Below are 20,668 nucleotides of genomic sequence, written 5' to 3'. Positions count from 1 at the left end.
ATCGAAGATCAGCCATGATCATGCTGAATGGTGGAGCAGGCTTGAGGGGCTGTATGGCCTACTCCTGCTCCTAATTCTTATGTTCTTAGCAGTAAACAGGCAAAATGGGTTACATATTATAAAACTGCTTCAAGCTCAAAACATTTAAATATGCCGCCATTTTATAGGTTGATCTGTGAAGGACAATGATGGCCATTTATCAAACCCACAATTTTTGGAAGATTTTCCTTCAATGTGCACAGTATGCTGGTACAAAATGCAGGCCCGACAGACGCTGAGTTTTCCATCTAATTGTTTTGTTCCTCATAATCGTGCTGAATTATTGTTAAGAGTTTCCACTTCATCTTGCATCACCTCCTTCCTGTTTCCATTACTGGAGCAGGAATTATAGATGTCTTGTTCAATTGGAATCCCAGACAGGAATGGAAAAAAAGAGTTCGAACTCTGGCTTAGAAGTTTGTGCGTCACATCAGTTTAAACAAAAATCAACCCTAGCATGTGACCAAAAATCATATGCCACTTTGAAATAGTGAGCTGTACCTGACAAAATACAAAGAACAAACTGCAAGGGCTAGAAATCTTAAATAAAATATAAAATGCTGGACGTATACAGCAGATCCATAAGAATCGGTAAAGTGAATAGACAGATTTAAGTTTAGCAGTGGGTCCTTCATCAGAACTGAAAACCATAAGAGGGCTTTCAGTTTCCAGTTCTGATGCAGTGCCTATATGCAAAATGTTACCCTGCCTTTTCTCCTATAGATGCTGAAGGGCCTGCTGTGCATTACCAGCATTTTTGGTTTTTACTTATATTAACAAAGACTTTGGTCATCACTGTGCTGAACATTCCAATCTATACAGTGACATTTTTACAGGATAATGCAATCCTTTGGGAATTAGAATAAAGCAAAACCTTTGCCAAACAAATTCATTTTTAATTAACTTGGGATCATCTCTATTTGTCTAAACTGGCACAGGATTTCAAAGATGATGAACCTTTGGAGAAAGGGAATTTTGACATCTAACCAAACCCAAGTCATACAATTATCAACTATGAAAATATCAAGTTTATTCAAGGCAGAGGGCATGGGAAAAATGAGATTTTGAAACTGGACAAATTTTTTTTTTTTTTTTTTTTTTAAAGTGCATCTGGTAACAAGTTTACTTATTTCAATGCTGTTTGTGGGGCCTTGCACGCGCGCACATCATTGGCTGTCGTGTTTGCCAACACAATAACTACACTTGAAAAGTAATTAGTTAACTGTGTAGTGCTTTGGGACTAAATAAGTGCCTTACTTCATTCTTCTGTTTGGCTGATTAATTAGAAAGGAGTAAAATTGAGGTTCATTGGAATACTTGCATATCTTACGATGTTGATGTCTTACACATTGGGCTGGATTTTAGCTTATGATCCTATTATTGAGTGAGTTTTAATGTACAGGAAACTCTCGTTTAAACGGCACCTAAATATCCGGAATTCTCTATTAACCGGCAAAATTCATACTCCGAAAACACCTCAATAACCGGAAATGTTGCCGAGTCCGAGTCTCCCGCGGTGGCCGAGTTAGTCAGTTTGGGTAGTTCTCCAAACTGCCACTACTCGGCTTCTTGGCACTGTCAGAAGTCCGAACACCTCAATAACAGGAGTCTGACTCTTTGTTTGTTAAAAATAGCCTCAGTAGATAACCCTCTCCGTCATCCGGAATATTTAATCAACCGGCAACACGCCGGTCCCGTATACCAGAGAGTTTCCTGTAGTTGATTTTTTTGTAATACAAAAAGTGACATTTTATTCATAAAAATAAAAAATTTTTGACTTCAGTTTTGATTAAAACTATTTTATACAGTAGGTAAACAAAACTGCAGTAACCAGAAGTAATCCAATTTAGTATTCCCCGAAGGAACTGGTATATTCTATTTGGTATGGTGGTGATGCAAAATGTTTAGTACAGTAGTTTGGTGATTTCAAAGAAGAAAACAAACTTTAAATAATGGGCTTGCCTAACCAAAGTATATAGAACCCCCTTACTGTTCATGCAGCTATTTTCTTCATCTACAGTGCCCCACATAACAGATAGTACTATACATAAAAGTAATTTCAATCTCATTAACATTGATCTGAGCGGCAACCTTTTTTACAGTATCAAAGCCTTAGGCTGGAATTTTGCCGGCATTCAGAGTGTGGGTTTGTAGGCGGGAACTCTGTCAAAAATCGCAAAGATTGACAGCGGGTAGGAAACCCACTGTCAACCCATCTCCAATCAATCTTCTCAAGTGTCGGGTCCCCGATTTGCGCATGGACCCAACACTTTTTTAATTCACTTATGGGATCTGGGCGTCGCTGGCAAGGCGAGCATTTATTGCCCATCCCTAGTTGCCCTCGAGAAGGTGGTGGTGAGCCACCTTCTTGAATCGCTGCAGTCTGTGTGGTGAAGGTACTCCCACAGTGCTGTTCGGTAGGGAGTTCCAGGATTTTGACCCAGTGACGATGAAGGATCAGCGATATACTTCTAAGTCAAGATGGTGTGTGACTTGCAGGGGAACTTGGAGGTGGTGGTGTTCCCATGTGCCTGCTGCCCTTGTCCTTCTAGGTGGTCGCGGGTTTGGGAGGTGCTGCTGAAGAAGCCTTGGCAAGTTGCTGTAGTGCATCTTGTAGATGGTACACACTGCAGCCACGGTACGCCGGTGGTGGAGGGAGTGAATGTTTAAGATGGTGGATGGGGTGCCAATCAAGCGGGCTGCTTTGTCCTGGATGGTGTCAAGCTTCGAGTGTTGTTGCAGCTGCACTCATCCAGGCAAGTGGAGAGTATTCCATCTCACTCCTTACTTGTGCCTTGTAGATGGTGGAAAGGCTTTGGGGAGTCAGGAGGTGAGATACTCGCCACAGAATACCTAGCCTCTGACCTGCTCTTGTTGCCACAGTATTTATGTGGCTGGTCCAGTTAAGTTTCTGGTCAATGGTGACCCCCCCCAGGATGTTGATGGTGGGGGATTCGGCGATGGTAATGCCATTGAATGTCATAGGGAGGTGGTTAGACTCTCGCTTGTTGGAGATAGTCATTGCCTGGCACTTCTGTGGTGCGAATGTTACCTGCCACTTATCAGCCCAAGCCTGAACGTCATCCAGGTCTTGCTGCATGCAGGCATGGACTGCTTCATTATCTGAGGAGTTGTGAATGGCGCTGAACACTATACAGTCATCAGCGAACATCCCCATTTCTGACCTTATGTTGGAGGGAAGGTCATTGATGAAGCAGCTGAAGATGGTTGGGCCTAGGACACTGCCCCGAGGAACTCCTGGGGCTGTGATGATTGACCTTCAATCACCACAACCATCTTCCTTTGTGCTAGGTATGACTTCAGCCAGTGGAGCGTTTTCCCCCCCGATTCCCATTGACTTCAGTTTTACTCGGGCTCCTTGATGCCACACTCAGTCAAATGCTGCCTTGATGTCAAGGGCAGTCACTCTCACCTCACCTCACAAATTCAGCTCCTTTGTCCATGTTTGGACCAAGGCTGTAATGAGGTCAGGAGCCGAGTGGTCTTGGCGGAACCCAAACTGCGCATCAGTGAGCAGGTTATTGGTAAGTGCCGCTTGATAGCACTGTCAATGACACCTTCCATCATTTTGCTGATGATTGAGAGTAGACTGATGGGGGGGTAACTGGCCGGATTGGATTTGTCCTGCTTTTTGTGGACAGGTCATACCTGGGCAGTTTTCCACATTGTCAGATAGGTGCCAGTGTTGTAGCTGTAAAGGAACAGCTTGGCTAGAGGCGCAGCTAGTTCTGGCGCACAAGTCTTCAGCACGATAGCCGGGATGTTGTTGAGGCCCATAGCCTTTGTTGTATCCAGTGCGCTCAGCCGTTTCTTGGTATCACGTGGAGTGAATCGAATTGGCTGAAGACTGGCTTCTGTGATGGTGGGGACCTTGCGAGTAGGCCAATATGAATCATCCACTTGGCACTTCTGACTGAAGATGGTTGCAAACACTTCAGCCTTGTCTTTTGCACTCACATGCTGGGCTCCATCATCATTGAGGATGGGGATATTCATGGAGCCTCCTCTTACCATTAGTTGTTTAATGGTCCACCACCATTCACAACTGGATGTGGTAGCCCTGTCTATAGCATGCTGCTAGCCCTGTGTTGCAGCTTCTCCAGGTTGGCACCTCATTTTTGGGTATGCCTGGTGCTGCTCGGGAAGAGGATTATAGCAGCAGGAAGAGGATTATAGCCACTTAACTGCCTGTTAACAGGTACTCGATAGTTGTTAACAGGCTCGTTTTCAATTTTGCTGCTTCTGCCTCGGGTTTCCTGCCTTCTAGACAACACGCCAGGTAAGTGTGGTGTGTCGTGAGGCTGCTGTAATGTTTCTGCATTGATGACAGCTGCAGAAGTGGTGTGAAGGATCAAATTGTGCACTGGTGAGTTTCAGAGGTAAGAAAATGTTGGGAAAATCATTTTTAATGCATTTACACTTTTCTGTAGATAACAAGTTTTGAATTGGGTGTGTAGCTCCACCTCATTGGGAGAACCTCTCTCACCAGTGACAGATCATTTCTGTAACCTCACCTGCAGCTGCCATCTGTTCTAGCCTAAGGAGGGAGTCACTGGGGAGCCTGGGTGCAAGAGCTCACCTTTGTACAGTGATCGTCAGTGTTTGCTGTCAAACACAGAAATCAGATGTCAAAAAAATATTGTGCATGGTCCCTTTAAGAAAACCAGCAGATGACGGGTCATCAAATGATGTCATCTGACCGGCTTCCTCTTAATTAGCCGGCAAACCCACAAGGCGGGCTTAACAAGGTCAATCGACGTAAAATCATGTCCATGGGCCGGATTGGAACCGGGAAACCAGCTGACCCGCTCCTAAGCCGCATCCAATGACAAAATCGTGGCCTTAGTGTTGCCAGTTGAAACTCAGTGCTTGGTGACGATGTGGAATGAAACAAATTTCCTCAAGGCGAAGCCACAATTCCTGGCAATCGTGCAGATTGGCAGTAATCTGGAAGAAGTGAAACTTGACAATCTTATCTATAGGGTGCTGACAGCAGCACATTTCCAGTCAATATTTGAAGAGAAATTAACTGCATTATTGTAAAGGGAAGCCATGGATTTTTTTTTTTAAGTTAATATTTGGTGATCAAACTCCAGCTACCCAGAAGCCTGTTCAGCTACTGGCAGAGAATCAGTTATTGATTATGATCCACAAATGGCTAATGTCATAACCACACATGAAAGTATCTGTTGTCTCATACGATCAATCATTTGCTCCATTTGGCAATTGTTCACAACATGGATTACTGAATGGGAAGCAAATGTAAAACTGGCAACTCATGATAGTTCTGTTGGTACACACATTCATTGTTCAAATACAGCACAAAAAGTGAAATGGTTAGAGATCCAATGAATAGCAAACTTACAAAGTTTTGAGAACTTTACTTCGGTAATTCAACCTTTTATTGAGAAGCCCTTGGGATGAGTTGTATGAAATTGCAAATGTTCAGACTGGGGTGTATTAGGAGTCTTCTAATGTAGGGGAGAGGGAGAGAGTATTAAGGCACATTGTTGGGGTGGAAAAAGGGCTTCATTGTGTAAGTAACCTGTGTTGCACTAGCCCTAGAAGTACTACATTTTCCCATTGATATTCAAGGGCACAATATTCACCAAAATTAAGCGCAGGTGCTAAAACTTAACATATGCCTGTAGTGGTATGTACCTTTAAGGGGAGAACTACTTTTTACAGCTCCTGTATACTGTAGTACCGGCAGTGACCACACCTGTATATAACCCTGAGTAGGGATCTGTACTGTTAGTTTTAGAGCAACCCTCATCCAGTAAACACCTGTTGATTGTTCCTCTGCAGTCTCTGTCTATTTGTTGAAGGACACCATACATCAAGATTCACGGATTTAACAATGCCCAAGATGGCAATACCATTGTGGGACAAGGAAATGACTAGCACAGTGCATAGATAAAGAAACCCCACTCTGAGGGTACTTTGTACACCTGCTCTAAGAAAAATCCTCAATCTGACTGGAAGCTGTAATGTCAAGACTATAGACTTGGTCAAGGACTGTAAACGGGTCAGCATTACATCTCTTTAAACTAAAAATTCACTTAGTGCCCTATTTCCATCTCCATGGTCGAGACTTAATCAGGTAGGAACATAGGAACAGGAGTAAGCCATTCAGCCTCTCAAGCCTGTTCCGCCATTCAATTAGATGATGGCTGATCCGTATCTTAACTCCAGCTACTCACCTTGGTTCCGTAACCCTTAATACCTTTGCCTAACAATAATGTATTAATCTCAGTTTTAAAATTTTAAATTGACCTCACCTCAACAACTTTTTGAAGAGTTCCAGATTTCCACTACCCTTTCTGTTTTCTGACATCACCCGAGTAGCCTAACTCTTTTAAGGTTATGGCCCCTTGTTCTGGATACCCCCACCAGAGAAAGTTTTTTTTTCCCTCTGTCTACCCTATCAACTCCTGTTATCATCTTAAACACATCAATTAGATCCCCCCTTAATCTTCTATATGCAAGGGAATACAAACCCAATCCATGCAACCTGGCTTCATAATTTAACCCTTTTAGCCCCAGTATCATTCTGGTAAATCTGCACTGCACCCCCTCCAAGGTCAATGTATCCTTCCTGAGGTGTGGTGCCCAGAGCTGAATGCAGTGTCCAGATGTGGTGCAACTAGAGCTCTATACAGCTGTAACATAATTTCTACCCCTTTGTACTCCAGCCCTGCTCAACTTCTTTAATTTATTAACCACTCTTCAACACTGTAATCAACAACTTATAATTAGGAGAACAAATGCTGTGACACTGCTTTTAGGGTTAAAGTTGACACTGCATTAGTGATACAATTAGTTGCCATACTATAGGTACAAGCAACAAGCAATCCATGTGATTAAATTTGGACAATAGCAAAATACTGCGGATGCTGGAAATCTGAAATAACAACAGAAAATGCTGGAAATACTCAGCAGGCCAGGCAACATCCGTGGAGAGAGAAACAGAGTTAACGTTTCAGGTCTGGGACCCTTCATCAGAACTGGAAAAAGCTGGCGATGTAACAGATATTAAGCAGGTGCAGAGAGGGGGGGGGGGTTTAGGAGGGGAGGAAGGAATTGAAAGAACATCCTGTACTTTTGTAAGAGGCAGGAAAGATAAAATGTTGCAAATGGGAGTGGCAAAAATCATACAGCATGAAAAATGGGGGCAGGGATTAAATTTGGACAATAGTTCAAGGAGCTACATCTATATATACTGTAATGCATTCATCATTATGAACTGGAAGTTCACCCAGAAGGACAAGACTGGGCTCAGCTGTGATGGCTACCACAGTCAAATATCATGCTGATATTAACTGTCATATGAATAATGACCACTTGGGCAAGACACAAGAGGGCACGTGCTGCTTATGGAACTATAACCCAATGCACTCCTGGATAGCCGCCCACATTCTACTCTACGTAAACTTGAGGTCATTCAAACCTCTGCTGCCCGAGTCCTAACTCGCACCAAGTCCTGTTCACCCATCACTCCTGTGCTCGCTGACCTACATTGGCTCCCGGTTAAGCAATACCTCGATTTTAAAATCATCATCCTTGTTTTCAAATCTCGCCATGGCCTCGCCCCTCCCCATCTCTGTAATCTCCTTCAGCCCCACAACCCCCCTCCCTCCCCCCAGAGATATCTGCGCTCCTCAAATTCTACCCTATTATAATCGCTCAACCATCAGTGGCCGTGCCTTCAGCTGCCTAGGCCCTAAGCTCTGGAATTCCCTCTAAACTTCTCTGCCTCACTACCTCTCCTCCTTTAAAATGCTCCTTAAAACCTACCTCTTTGACCAAGCTTTTGGTCATCTGCCTGAATTTCTCCTTCTGTGACTCGGTGTCAAATTTTTGTCTTATAACATGCCTGTGAAGTACCTTGGGATGTTTTACTACGTTAAAGGCGCTTTATAGCTATAAAAGTACAAGTTGTTGTTGTTGCAGTTAACACCATAAAGAAAAAGGGGAGAAAACTAGTGGGGAGAAATTGGCAAGAGGAAAAAAAGAAAGCAATGTTATGACACCTTACCGATTGATTTTTTTTTTTATTTTTTATAAAAAGGGCAGATGCTACAGGTGATTCAGCCACACAAAACACTGCACTAATATTTGAACACTCGTGCTAGACCACACAACAAATTCCCAATGTCCAAAAAACCACCCAATGTTTCGTTTTAAACCTCACGCACTTTGCTGGAATCATAGTACCCTTCAAATAGTCAGACAGAACCAACATTAGCAGCTGCCAAATCATCTCCCTCCCCTTCCTACTGAAGTGAATGTATGGGGAAGGCTGCCACCAGAAGAAAATCTCAGAATTCCGAGTATTAATGTTAAAAGTGATGATTTCAACAACAACAACTTGCATTTATAAAGCGTCTTTAACGTAGAAAAATATCCCAATGCGCTTAATCTTCAATTTCTTCAAAATATCACCATTACAGATTCAGGGCTACTCTCTGGTCCAGTGGCATCACTCATTCCCCTAAGCAGTCTGCATGTGTCTTACTTCTACAGGAGTTGACCCACACTGCCCTATAGCTACTTGTACAATAGCATAACCTGGGAATGTAACAATAGCATCCCGTTAAATAAGGACCAGATGCATCTCTTCAATCTTAGACCGAGTTAACATTCAACGAGGTGAAGTATGGTTAAAATTGTACGCTGCTTTATTCTAGAACAGTAGGTATGATCAGAGTCTTTTCGTTTAAATTAATACAACTTGATAATGACCGCACAACCCTTCCCACTTTGGTGGGTCGTGTCACATAGAATAGCTTCTCTGCATCCTGTCCTACAGCTAGGGCAGACTCCACTTCATGTGGTCTCCTGTCTTTCTACCCTTCTTCCAGCACTTTGCTGTCTGACTGACATTTTGGTGTCCGTCTTTCTTTTTCAAGAGCCTGACCCGCTCCCACTGCCCCATCAAAAGCATAGTCCACCAGCCTAACTCGGCAATGAGCCCGGCTAAGTTTAAATGAATAGGAGTGTCGCAGCAGTGAGTATGAACACAGTCATGTAGAATAGCAAATTATCTTTCACGGTCTCCAGATTCCAATACAGTTGCCCCATCTGAAACTGAATACACACCTGACAGCTCTGCTGTGCTGTGAATTTAACACCTTTAAAACAAGCTTTAACTTAAAAGCACATTTTAAAATGACTCGTATCCATGGGAAAATGGTCACCAAAAAAAAAAATCACAATAAATTAATAATAATAATTCAACTTTATTGTCATTGTACAATGCACAAGTACATGAACAATGAAATGTGATCTTGCAAGCTCCCATGAGTCCAGTACAAATAACATTAATTAACATTAAACATAAATAGCACCATCCTGGGAGAAGCAAAGCCGCTGCGTCTGATGGTCACCCCTCCAGGTACTAACCAGGCCTGGCTCCTTGCCAGTGACCCTGTCCCTAGTCCCAGGAACAGGGTTAAGAAATTAAGACATGCCTGAAAAGAAGTTCCTAGGTGTTCATACGTTAGTTATTGCTCTGAAATACCCTCCAACATATTTCTTATCCTTAACATATACAATTTTAAGTTGACTTATTGGAAGCCTCTTGTTTGAGAAAGAACAGTGGGCAAAGAAGGTGCATCAGTAAAGTGCTGCACTGCAAACTTGCATCCGTGTTGCATGATACACAAATTAAATTTTCACAGTTTGACTCTAAACTGTAGCATCTTGTACAGATTGTATGAACAGAACTTGCATTTATACAGTGCTTTACACGTCCTCGGGGTGTCAAATCAAACTTTGCAGCCAGTGAAGCACTTTTGGAGCGTATTCACTGTAGTAATGTTTGCACACAACAAAGTCCCACAAACAGCAATGGGATAGATGACCAGATATTTTGGTGGTGTTCGTTGAGAAATAAATGCTGGCCAGGACACTGGGAGAACTCCACTGGTCGTCTTTAAATATGCCATGGAATCTTTTACATTCACCTGAACTGGCAGACAGGGCCTTAGTTTAATATGCCATATCTAAAGGACAGCACCTCCAACAATGCAGCATTCCCTCAGTACTGCACTGAAGAATCAACCTAGATTGTGTGCTCACATCTCTGGAGTGGGGCTTGAATCTACAACTTTGACTCAGAGGCAAGAGTCCTACCACTGAGGTGAAGCCGACACTTAAAAATATTGGTCACAGTACAGCATTGTTCTTTCATTAGATTTGGAGAATCTAATTCAAGAATAAAAGGGTCACTATAGCACATTATCAGTGATGTAATAATCACAGAAACCCCACAGTGCAGATAGAGGCCATTTCGGCCCATCGAGCCTGCACCGACACATATCCCACCCGATCCCCGTAACCCCTACACCAACACATATCCCACCCTATCCTCGTAACCCCACGTATTTAATCCCCCTAACACTAAGGGTCAATTTATCATAGCCAATCAACCTAACTCGCACATCACAGAATCACAGAAACCCCACAGTGCAGATAGAGGCCATTTCGGCCCATCGAGCCTGCACCGACACATATCCCACCCGATCCCCGTAACCCCTACACCAACACATATCCCACCCTATCCCCATCTTTGGACTTAGAATAATCTATGAATGAATTAAACCAATGCATTCTGGAACAAAGGTTGCAACACAGATACTCAGTTACACTTTCCTTGCCAGTAAAACAACCATGAAACACACACTTAAACAATGAAATCCAGGCAAACTGATAGCTGACAGGGAGCTTGTGTGGGTACCATTAGCACAGCAGCAGTGTTTTGTATTACTGAATCAGCTGTAATGTCTTCTCCTTTAAGGCAGGTATTCAACCAGTTCCAATGATGTCAAACCAGAAGTGCCAAACCCAAGCTATTTCTAAACATCCCCAGAACCACCAAAGTAGGTTAGTGCTACATGGCCAGTATATCGGTTATTCTTCACTATATGCAGGGATTTTTCTGCATTTTCTGGAACCATTAATGATGCAGTGATTATGATGAGCACTGTAGAGACAGTATAATTAGGCAAAAGAGTAATAAGGTTAGTGGGGGTGAAATTCAACTTCGGCAGAGGCAGAAAACGGTCGGTAGCAGATCGGCCACCCATTATACACCCTGTCCAATTTGCTTTTCCATTGAAATCAGGCAGAGTGTATAACAGTCAGCCTATCCCCTGCCAACCGTTTACACCCCAGCTGAAGATGAATTTCACCCCCAGTGACACAGGAACTGAAGCTGCATGGCATCACCCATTATCACAAATGATGCAGTCAAATTTCCCACATTTGTGGAAATCACAGGCGTCAGCACATCCAAAGTGCATTTGGTTAGCTTCAACCTGGGAGAGCCATCTTCTTGATCATGGTCTTTTGCCTTCATGTTTCCTAGCAGAGCACAGAAAATTATATCTTACTATCTGTACAAGTTACTTTCACAATCGTTACCATATTTCTCAGTTGTGAAAACATCACTATTTTTACAGATTAATGTTCAGAGGTAAGTGATGCCATTAAAGGGATCACACAAGAGTAGATATATTTCACTACGTATTGCCATTATTTTATAATTTTTTTTAAAGTTACTGCTAAAATCTCTAACACCTCTTATAATATTGGTAATTCATAAAATATATTGGTAATCTACAGATGGTCTACCTTTCATTCTCCTTGGACATTTGCTCGTGTTACCTAGCTCTAAGTGAGGTGATTCCTCTTTCCCCTTTAACTATCACCGTACTGACCATCCACTTGTGCTTTCTGAAGTTATGAAAGCTGATGTTCACTTTTGAAATATCCATCTTCACAGTTCTAGCCTAATATAGTTTTTGACTTGATGATCTTGCTGTTTTTATTACATACCTACCCCTGCAAGTCTACTCTGACTTTAGCAAATCATGTATGACTGCCTTGGGCCGTCACAGATTTTGACAGGGTCTGGCACTGTGCAGTTCTAAATAAATTACTATCATGTGGCCCTCAACCAAAATTATCTTCGAAGATATCTGGTTTTCTGCCAAATCGCTATGTTCACTGTGGTTGATGGCTCATTCAACTTATGTTCATTTGAGGTATACAAAATTATGAGGGGCATAGATAGGGTGGATAGAAAGGAAATTTTCCCCTTAGTAGAGGGGTCAAAAACAAGGGGGCATAGATTCAAGGTAAGGGGCAGGAGGTTTAGAGGGGATTTGAGGAGAAACTTTTTCACCCAGAGGGTGGTTGGAATCTGGAACTCACTGCCTGAAAGGGTGGTAGAGGCAGGAACCCTCACAACATTCAAGAAGCATTTGGATGAGCACTTGAAATGCCATAGCATACAAGGCTATGGACCAAGTGCTGGAAAATGGGATTAGATTAGATAGGGCTTGATGGCCGGCGCGGACGCGATGGGCCGAAGGGCCTCTTTCTGTGCTGTATAACTCTATGACTCTATGTAAAGATAGATCTACAAAGAAAGGTGGAGAGAAAGCAAGAACTTGCATTTATACAGCACATTTCAAGTCCTTAAGTACTTCACAGCCAATGAATTGCTTCTGAAACACTGTCATTGTTATATAGGGTAAAGTGGCAGCCAATTTGTGCACAGCATGATCTCCCAAACAATAGTGATATAAATGAACATTTAATCTGTTTTGGTGCTGTTGGTTGAAGAATGACAAACACTGGAAGAACCCACTGCTCTCTTCTTCAAATAGTACCATGAGATCTTTTACCTGAGGCAGACAGGACTTCGGTTTAACGTCTCATCCAAAGGACAAGATTGGTTTACTGGTAAGAAATGATAAAGCAGTAGAAGGGGATAAGATTGAAACAATTAGATAGAATTGAATAATAATGAGTGGCAAATTATTAATTGATAACTGATAAGAGTAGTAAGGATTATTCCAGGCTTGTGGGGATTAAGTTATGAACAAAGACTCAAGCAACAAGACATATTATCACTGGAGAAATAAACTGAGGAGGAACGAGACAAATTTTCAAAATAATGAAAAGGTATACATGAAGTGGAAGAAATCAACCATTATCTTGGGCAACAAGCACAGAACTAGAGGACACAAATTCAAAATTCACAAGCTAAACTAGAGATTAGAAATAAAAACAGAAAATGCTGGAACTATTCAGCAAATCAGGCAGCATCTGTGGAGAGAGAAAACAGTTAACGTTTCAGCTCGATGAACTTTCATCAAAACGGGAAAAAGTTAGAGATGTAACAGGTTTTAAGCAAGTACAGAGGCAGGGAAAGGGAGGAGGGGAGGAAAGAACAAAAGGGAAGGTCTGTGATAGGGTGGAAGGCAGGAGAGATTAAATGACAAAAGGGATGTTGGTGCAAGGTAAAAGCAGATGGTAATGGGACAAGTAAAGAAACAAAAGATGGGTCCAGAAGAGGTGTAAATGGGAAGAGCAGAATCATCAACAGGTACCATTCAAAAAATGGGGGCAGAGATTATGATCTGAAATTGTTGAACTCAATGTTGAGTCCGGAAGGCTGTAAAGTGCCTAATCGAAAGATGAGGAGCTGTTCCTCGAGCTTACGTTGAGCTTCATAGGAGGCTGAGGTCAGAGTGGGAGTGGAGCAGAGAATTAAAGTGACAGGCGACCGGAAGTTCGGGGTGACCCTTACGGACTGAACGGAGGTGTTCCGCAAAGTGGTCACTCAATCTGCATTTGGTCTCCCCAATGTATAGACGACCACATCGTGAGCAGCGAATACAGTATACTAAATTGAAAGTAGTACAAGTAAATCGCTGTTTCACCTGGATGGAGTGGGGCCCTGGATGGTGGGAAGGGAAGAGATAAGAGAGCAGATGCTGCATCTCCTGTGCTTGCATGGGAAGGTGCCATGGGAAGGGGAGAGGGTGTTGGGGTTGATTGAGGAGTGGACCAGGGTGTTGCAGAGACGAGAAGAACTCTGTCCTCCTCCCTACCCACACTTAAAATGGAGCTCGATAAATGTCCATTGAGAAGCATTAAGGATTATAAAGATATTTAACTGTTTGATTCCCCCAAAGGAGATAAACTTTAGTGCTCCATAAAGTAGCCTAACAACAGGTGTGCATGTGGGTAGAAAGCCTTTGATAAAATAGTCATACATAGTGCCTGCATCTAGCAGTCTTGTTGGCTTGAATGGCCTTTTCTAGCAGTGTATTTTCTTGCATTCTTCCGTAAGTCATGGTCTCCTCCACACTGTTCGGGGTGGGGGGGGGGGGGGGGGGGGGGGGGGGGGGGGGGGGGGAGAACAAAATAATGTTTCTTACAATTCTTCAAAGACTCATGTTTCTTGTTACTAAGACCTTTTATCTTTGATGGCTTACCTCAAGTCATCCTTTATCCACTGACATTGTGGCCTCAGTCACCTCTAACCTCTAGTGGAATTCAGACATCTCCTTCATTGCTGCAGCTGCATTCAAGAAGTTTACTTTTATTCTTTCATGCTCATGATTTCTTTTTTTGCTCAGCAACCTTTATCTCTCTATAAAGCCCAAGTCCTGACTACTGCTCCTACATCTGAGAAGAGAGTCATCTAGCGACCCTTCGCAATCCCAGAAAGGATAACAAAAACAACTTTTTATCCTACAGGTGACCATTTGCTCACCTCTAGCCTTCATTTCTCGCTCCCTCTCAACACTTTTTAATCTATGTGCTTCATCATTACTACTAGTCAGTGCTACCCTGAACTTTCTTCTTTTGTTTATTCTTAGCTCTAACTATGCTGTCTTCTGTGTACCTCCACTGTGTTATCAGCAAGTGCTAATCAAAGACTAAACCCCCATTCCAGTAAATACTTAGTCATCTTTCACAAACCAAAAACATTAAACACTAGCCTCCCAAACTGGTTAGAGATTGACTGTTTTAGTGTGGCATCTCCTCTTCAATAACAAGGTCAAATCCCTTACCAGTCACATCCTGAATTAAGTGGGTTGCCCACATGTGGCTATTTAATGACATCACTAGAGAAGAGCTTCTATATTAAAAATAAACACTGACCAGTGTTTTATACTTCAAAATATAATCAAGTTGATTGATTCAAGTTAGTGTACAGATTACACTAAAATTTTGCAAAAATTTAATGCAATACGTTTCCAGTTAAGTAATTCTGCATCGTTGACTTAAAAATGTGTCCCGTCTATTCACTTTTAATTTCACCCCTTTTAAAATCATTTAATTGCTACAGACACTTGTTTAAAATTATTTTTTACAGCTATGCAGTACCTTCACATCTCTTCATGTATTTTAAACTGTTGCAATGACTTCTCATGCTATGTGACTGAGACTCACTACAATAATTTATCATCAAGATAAGCCTTTCAGCAATGAATATCCTTTACAGTTTTCAAAACACATACATTGACCTTCAAATGGCTTGTTTCATTCTCCCTTTATTGCCAGTGTTACTGCGGTAATTGAAAGCTGATTTTCGAATTCATGGAGTCTATTGCCCGTTAACACTGCAGATTGCATACTATGTAAGCAATTAAAATCCACTGTATTACCTTGCAGCCATTTTGACTGTTCCAGTTAATTCACTCAAGGCCAGAAATCATTTTGCACCAGAAATCAATGTGCATCTTTTGCGAGTTTTGATTTTTACTTTTTCTAATGGTGTTTGTAAAAATCACCTAAATTTCAACTTACTATAACCCTTTTTTATTAATTTGAAAAAGAAATGCTGTAGAACACAACTTCTGTATATTAAAAAAATCTCAATAATATAGAAAAAGGTTTATACTGTTATTTTTCCAGGAGCTACATATCCCAGGCAGTATGACAGATTCCACCAAAATTGTGATGGCAATTAAAGGTTTAAGAAATTACATGGAATAAAGAGGTGCTAGATGGACAGAGCATAAACATTTCAAAAGCTCACCATTGTGCTTTACCGAAGTCATAGGTGAAAGTAGCTTATTCCATGAGCATAACCGTCAACAAACTGATGGTAAGGGCACGACACTCCCCGCCCCCACACACGACACTTCCCCCCCCCCCCCCCCACACACGACACTCCCCGCCCCCACACATATTTTCATTAGCCTAATGAATTTTTCAGCTTAATAATAAAAACACTCTCTCAGGAGATGTAGTACGTGGTCCTATGTTATAGGCAGCAAAGGAATGTGAGTACATGTGCACTGTTAGAATTTTTTTTTAAGGACCAAATCATAAATTTATAAAAATACCTATTTTCGAGGAGGGCAGCAGGAGCTCATCAGGCTTGAGCCTGGAGTTGTGCTCACTGCAGAGAGGGAAGCCAGCTAGTGGGGGAAAGAGCCTGGCTGGACTAAAAGTAAGTAATAAAAGCACCACCTGGTCCTTTCCAGACTTAACATCTTTGAAGTCTTTGCAGCTGTTGGTTATATATGAAATTCTAAAGATCACTTAAACCAGACATTAAATGAAATTTGCCAGCCATGTGGGGGACTGTTAAGTTCTGCTGCAGACATAGTGTAGATCACTACTGTACTCAGACCCATTACCCTCATACTCACTGGCCTCACATTCGCAGCACTTACATAAGAACATATAAGAATTAGGAGCAGGAGTAGGCCATTTGGCCCCTCGAGCCTGCTCCGCCATTCAATAAGATCATGGCTGATCTTCTACCTCAACTCCACTTTCCTGAACTATCCTCATATCCCGATTCCCTTAATATTCCATAATCTAGCGATCTCTGTCTTGAATATACTCAAGGACTGAGCCTCCACAGCCCTCTGGGGCTGAGAATTCTAAAGATTCACCACCCTCTGAGTGAAGACATTTCTCCTCATCTCAGTCTTGGCCGACCTCTTATTCCGAGACTGTGACCCCTGGTTCTAGACTCCCCAGCCAGGGGAAACATCCTCCCTGCATCTACCCTGTCAAGCCCTGTAAGAATTTTGTATGTTTCATTGAGATCACCTCTCATTCTTCTAAACTCTAGAGAATATAGGCCTAGTCTACTCAATCTCTCCTCATAGGACAATCCCCCCATCCCAGGAACCAGTCTGGTGAAGCTTCGTTGCACTCCCTCTATGGCAAGTACAGGTATATCCTTCCTTAGGTAAGGAGACCAAAACTGCACACAATACTCCAGGTGCGGTCTCACCAGGGCCCTATATAATTGCAGTAAGGTGTTTTTACTCTTATACTCAAATCCTTAATTTTAATTTTAACCTAACTTGCCGGGCAGGAAACCCACGGGACCGGGAGAAATGCCAGTTTTACACCCCGCCCAATATTACTCTCCATTGACTTCAATGGACACGAAAATTTGGCAGGTTTCCCTTCCGGCAAGTTAGGTTAAAATTAACCCCTTCGTGTGCCAAGGAGGTGGCGTATTCTGTTAAAGAGGCAAATCTCAGAGCATTTAAAACATCAGGAGAATTGCAAACATTCCATTTCCGAACCTAGGTGAGTAATTTAAAAACTGAAACTGAGGGACAGTGACTAAGGAATATGCTGCCAGGCATATGACCGGGTGTGAAACGTTGGTTAGAACAATCCAGCAAATCATCATACTGGTTGCACTATTGACTTATTACTGCTTCACTGGCTCTTCTGTCTTTATCAAGAGTACATTTTATTTCTTTAGATTGTCCTGCTTATTCTCAGGTGCAGGAGGTCATCCATTGTTCTGTGTTTTTGTATGCATCTTCAATTGGGTATAACAATTAGTTATTAGGCCCCTTTTTAAAAATCAAACTGGCAAGTGGAAATTTTATTTACTCAACGTACTTTAATTTTGCTCTGCCATTAAAACTTGATGTTGTTCACAATGGTCAAAAAGAATAGACACACACAGCTAACCTGGATGATCCTAGTAAAGCAAAATGGGCCAAAAAGGTCAGCTTTCTCTTTACGACAGCTAGCAACTGTATCACAGGGACAGAAGAGTAAATTTTAAAATGCACTCATGTAGTGTCTCCCATGATGACCTAAAGCACTCACATCCAATGAATTACTTGAAAAGGGTCATAAAGGAAGATTTAACAGGAAGTTGTAAGAGCGAGGTTGGCAAGGGACCAGATGGAGTGGCTGCTAGCGGGGCAGGAAGAATAAGAATTGAGTGGTTAGAATTTACCAACTGTTTTGAGTCAAGCAAAGACTATGAATGACACTCCACTCCATTAGCTGCTGTAGTTTTTCACAATCTTATTTAATTATATATGTACACACAATCTTTAAACTGGATTTAATTATAAACATATTAATAAGCAGAGTCACAATTTGACCTTTAAAATGTAGTTCTTGTAACACGTCCGCATACTAGTTGACTGCGTCCCATGGACTGTTCTCTCCACACCCACCCATTACATGAACACATGGTTTAACTTTGCTCATGTGGAAATAGTTTCCAGTATAATTCATGTTCAGCAGTTTTGTTAGGAAAACAAACTATTGTTTGTTCAGTATGTTGATGTCGCAGATACCAGCAGCAGTGGAATCTCCAGTATAACAGCAAAAGAAATGCATGTACACCAATATGAACTAAAAGAATGGAGTTAAGTGTTAAAGGCAAGGCAAGTCAGTATTATTTAAAAGGTAACTCAACGCACAGAACATAAGAATTAGGAGGAGTAGGCCATACGGCCCTTTGAGCCTGCTCCGCCATTCAGTAAGATCATGGCTGATCTTCGACCTCAACTCCACTTCCCAGCTTGATCCCCATATCCCTGGATTCCCCTAGAGTCCAAAAATCTATCTATCTCAGCCTTGAATATATTCAACGACTCAACATCCACAGCCCTTTGGGGTAGAGAATGCCAAGAGTCGCAATCCTCTGAATGAAGAAATTCCTCCTCATCTCAATCTTAAATAGCCGACCCCTTATCCTGAGACTCTGCCCCCTAGTTCTTGACTCTCCAGCCAGGAGAAACAACCTTTCAGCATCTACCCTGTCAATCCCCCACAGAATCTTGTACATTTCAATGAGATCACCTCTCATTCTTCTGAACTCGAGTATAGGCCAAATCAACTCAATCTCTCCTCAGAGGGCAGCCCTCTCATCCCAGGGATCAATCGAGTGAACCTTCGTTGCACCACCTCCAAGGCATGCATGTCCTTTCTCAGATAAGGCGACCAAAACTGTGCACAGTACTCCAGGTGTGGTCTCACCACAGCCCTGTACAATTGTACAGGAAACTTTGTGCTATCCGGCACCGAGCTGTTGCCATCCCATCAAAACTGCCGGACAAACCAGCGCTAATGTTGAAACATATGGAGATTTTGAGCTCTGTATCTGGCAACAAACCCTGTTGCCTAGCAACTAGGGTTGCAAAATTCTGGGAATTTTTAAAAAGAGGAAACTTTCCATGGGAATTTTCGGGAATTTAGAGTTTTTTTGCACACTGATGGTTTTTGTCTCTGACCCTTATATTATCTTTGTTGTCAAAATAGACATACTGTTCCATACAAATAAAAACAGGCTTTCAAAACTTTATTTAGGTTATAATTTTGAACTTTATTGAACCCCCACAAAAAAGACCCATCTAAAATAAAATAAAAAGAGCGTCAGCTTATTTAGCCTGTAATTTGTCCTTATTTTGTCCGAGTCTTCTGAGTCTTCTACTCCTCATTGCTCCTCCTGATTCTCTGACTCTGACGTGTCCATTTCCTCCTCTGTGTCACTGTCTAGCTGTGTGGTGGACACTTCTGTATCTGGCTCAATAAGTTGTAGGTTCACCCGGATAGCCACCAGTTTCTCCACTCTCTTGTTAGTCAGCCTGTTGCGCACCTTTGTATGCGTATTCCCAAAAAGTGACCAGTTTCATTCAGAGGCCGCTGATGAAGGTGGGATTTGGAGTATCACCGATGCAATAGGTGACAGGGCCTCAGATGCACAAAGTCCCTTCCACCAGGTATGTGCATTGATATGCTTGCATGATTCCCATATCCCCATTCCAAAGACCTTGCTTGGTAGAGAACTTTGCCAACGTCCAGATTGAGGTGGCGTGAGAGGGTAGAAATCACACTGTAAGCGCTGTTGATCTGTTCTCCAGAAAGTATTGGTCTCCCAACATGCTTTGGGTCCAGCATGTATGCTGCAGCATGAATCGGCTTGACACAAAATTCTTGACGCGTCTGTATGAATTGAACAATTGCCTTCTCCTCTGCTTTGAGCAGCAGGGATGTGGGTAGGGCAATGCTGATTTGTTCTTTTAAAATCAGTAAAAAGCCTGAGAACATCTGACAAGACAGCGTCATCTCCTTTAATCTGAGCAATTGCAGATGCTACTGGTGAGAGTAGTTTAAGGCTGCTAACCACTCTCTCCCAAAACACATCATCCAGCAGTATTTTCTTGATGGTGGTTTCCATATCCCCAGACTGGGATATTGCCATTTCTTGCGGCGACTCCTTACCCTCCAGAAGGCTGTTGTACATTATGACAACACCACCCCATCTAGTGTTGTTGGGCAGCTTCAGTGTGGTGTTCTTGTTCTTTGTCATTTGCTTGGAGTTGTAGGTTGCTGCAACCTGTTTCCCCCTGACATACTTAACAACTTGCTTGGCTCTCTTGTACAGTGCTTCCATGGTTCTCAAACCCATGATGTCCTTGAGGAGCAGGTTAAGCCCATGAGCTGCACACCAAATAGACGTAATATGAGTGAAGTTGTTGCATTTGGATAAATGCTGCTGCATCTTTGTGGCATT

At 42.3% G+C, this 20,668-nt stretch overlaps 1 protein-coding gene across 9 annotated transcripts in view; it reads right to left on the bottom strand.

Annotated features, from left to right (window-relative positions):
- Nucleotides 1-20,668, bottom strand: part of LOC147106137 (protein kinase C and casein kinase substrate in neurons protein 2-like) — a 185,648-nt gene that overhangs the window by 66,514 nt on the left and 98,466 nt on the right. For 2 of the 9 annotated variants that reach the window (XM_086008952.1, XM_086008953.1), the window contains one exon: nucleotides 14,355-14,440. The exons of the other annotated variants lie outside the window; for them this stretch is intronic. The gene's annotated coding sequence lies outside the window, so the exon portion shown is untranslated. The remainder of the gene's footprint in view (nucleotides 1-14,354; nucleotides 14,441-20,668) is intronic. 9 annotated transcript variants of the gene reach the window in all.

The sequence above is a fragment of the Somniosus microcephalus genome, chromosome 16 (assembly GCF_052327205.1).
Source record: "Somniosus microcephalus isolate GS21.2 chromosome 16, FLI_Smic_1.0, whole genome shotgun sequence".
Taxonomy (NCBI): domain Eukaryota; kingdom Metazoa; phylum Chordata; class Chondrichthyes; order Squaliformes; family Somniosidae; genus Somniosus; species Somniosus microcephalus.
This window is presented reverse-complemented; position numbering and strand designations above follow the sequence as displayed.